This window comes from Dendroctonus ponderosae, unplaced genomic scaffold, assembly GCF_020466585.1.
Source record: "Dendroctonus ponderosae isolate FM_Combo_2020 unplaced genomic scaffold, Dpon_F_20191213v2 Dpon_F_20191213_1, whole genome shotgun sequence".
Classification (NCBI taxonomy): Eukaryota; Metazoa; Arthropoda; class Insecta; order Coleoptera; family Curculionidae; genus Dendroctonus; species Dendroctonus ponderosae.
The window spans coordinates 50,568,023-50,571,111 of NW_026017110.1; positions in this window are offsets into that span (position 1 = coordinate 50,568,023).

A 3,089-nucleotide genomic window follows, 5' to 3' on the forward strand; every position below is an offset into this window, starting at 1 on the left:
ACAGCAAGAATCCCACCGTCAGGGTTTCTTGCACCAAGAAGTTCAACTGTGACCGCAGACCTCTCCCTGCGGACACAGTCTAAGAAGAAGACGTGAACCACCTGCGATGATCAATTTCTGCACCACAACGAGGACCATGTGCTAACTTTAAGTTAACTTAGGAAGCATTAGAGGATGTGTTAGGTTAGGCTTAGGTTTAAATAAGTCATATGATGTCAGTTAAAATCATAAGATGTTAGCATTAATGATCCGTAGAATAAGTAGCAGTAAAAAGTATTGTAAAACTTGTCTGAAATAAACATGTTCAAAAGCAAGAGAATTATTACAGTTTGTAAATGTTTTCTAGCCTAATTCTATCGACCATCCTCATTTTTTTCTCCTTGAATGTGCTTTAATTAAGTGTACTTCAAGGGAAAGTTAAGAAGAACGCCGAAATCCGCCAGATATAAAGTGCACCTTCATCGGCTTAGAGTTAAACTAATGAAACTTACCGTTCCGGAAGAAGATCCCATATAGTCCGGCTGTAGGTACTGATTGGAGGCAGCAGCAAGCATGGCAGAAGCGCTTTCGAGCACAACCATCATTTAACACTAAAAAGTCTCTTTTAGGCCTTATTTCTCTAGCGAACGGGGCAATGCAATCGAACAACCAACTCACAATGGGGACAATCTAGAACTGGAGGTCCGACGAGTGGGAATCAGTGTACGTCCCCACCGATAGCAGTCGGAGTGGGAGCTTGCGTAGTCTTTGGACCGGCGTTGCCAAGTGGCACTATGTGGGTTTCAGATGAACGACAGTTTGGACTGAGGACTATAGAAAAATGTAGGTTTTTTATTTGCTGTTTGCTTGGCCCAAGGTCCTGGCGGTGATTGTGTTTTTTGAACGTCTCCGAATTTGTAATTTTGTCTATTCTGACCTTAAAGAACACTTCAAATCAAAATTTTCCTAGATGGTCCATAAATTAAGTCAAAAAAAACACTCAGAAATTTTTGAAATTTGCTTTTCAAAAACCACTTATTTATGCACGAAAGTGAGATTGTCCGGTGCTATTTGCTGCTAAATCGTGTTTTAAGTCCACATGTAAATGCACAATTATTTACACTTGCACTTTCCGAGAAGATAAATTTTCTTTAAATAACTGACATATTTCGTTTCGCTTTTGCGTCCCAGTAGGAAAATAGAGTTGAAGGTGGCAGGTGTGGGACAATGATGAAAACGTCACTATTCAATTATTTGCCGACGTTTCGACCTTTATTGCGGTCTTCTTCAATGCTAAAATAGCAAAACAACATTACAGTACGCGAAGGCGGAATTGGCAGTATAACAAAACATTTAGTCTAAATTACGATCAAACCGCAAAGCAACGGACTACAGCTACACAATTTAGCGCGGAAAGGTGAAGAAAGTTGACCCTCAGCTTAACTTAAACAGCCAAAAACCAAACAACAAACAGATTACACGGATATATGTAGAAATACCTATCTCAAATCATACGTGAACGTTATGTCTAATTAAGTTAATTGAATAGCAAAGGTACTAGTTATCTTTAAAATTATGACGACCCATCATCTTGGCCTTCAGTGTCGAATGTACAGGACTAACACGGGAAATCGAACACAATCAGTGGTACTTGTATTGTGGAACTGTTTCTCTTCTCACCTCTTTTTAACCAAAATATGCAAAGTCGATCGTTATTATCATATTTCTTAAATATACATGGTGTTCATATGGATCTTCTGCTGGTTGCTATGTGGGGATTGAGTCATTCTTTTATTTCTTTCAACAAGTTACAATATATTAAGTATACTTAAAATAAAGAACATTCCGCAAAAAAAAAACGTGGATGATCCATAGAGTCATGCTAGAAAACTTTTACAAACTGTAATAAAATTTCAATATTGTGTCCATATTTACGCTATATTTTGTGCAGTGTTACCCGACTCCACAAAATGGTTATAAGTAAATAGAATAGTATATTTTCGTGTGACTGCTCTTTGAAGTTTAAGTTTAAAGCACAGACTACAATAACATTAATTATAGTAAATTATAGGTCAGACAACCAAGGCTTAAGTGTACCTACACTAGGTAAACAAGGATGGTTGGTCTATTTTCAAATTCAGCGTGTCCACATACAGGGTGATTCAAAATTGGCGTAATTCCTCTGGAGGTGTTGTCTGGCGCTGTTATAGGAGTACAGAAAAAATAGTAAAATAAATAAATTGTTATTAAAAACTGAGAAATTTGCAAAAAACTATATCAGAAATACGGCAGCAATGTTTTTCAAGGTAATCTGCCTAATTAACGTTGCACAAATACCTGTGGCTTCGTAATTATTTAAAACACCGGTAACCATGGAATTATACCTACAGACTGACAATAAGATACACAAGGATAAACGGTAAATTCAACAAGATTTGTTGACGAAATGTCAACGTGTTCTCATAACCTCGGATATGGGTGTTTATAAATAAACCCTACAACACTAAACATTTGAATGGTTAACCCCAAACAAGCTAGTACCGGTGTAATCTCCTTATTATCCACTCTTATCAAGCAGCTTCTCGTATTCAGTTAATTAACTCCTGCTCCATTTGTATCTCCTTGTGCTGTGTGTATCGTACAAACGTGGTAGGAATGTAGCCTTTCCTCGGTATTTATTTGGTGCTTGGGAAAGTGTCAGTTATTGTGCTCTGAGTGCCCCTGGAAGCCCACTCTCCTCGCCCTTTGTTGGCTTGCGTTCTTTCAGCTTCTGCTATCTTACTGTAGCATTTCCCCTGAACTAATCGCATATTCGCACATTCGTGAAAGGAAATTCAAAGTAAGTCACAGTTTGGCAAATTATTGTTAAGATTGACAAGGTCTACCTGTAACTATCTGTTAATGACAAAAAACATCATTGCCGCTGTGTCTTTTCATCAAAAAATTGTAGAAGAGAACTTTTTTGATATAAAAATTTTTCGCAACTTGAAGCAAAGAGCGTAATTTTTCTTTTTAAATGCTTAAGTATTCCAATATGCTACCAATTAAACATGGAACCATTTCAAAATAATGCTTAATAACAAAGTTGAAATTCGATCTTCAACTGTTAA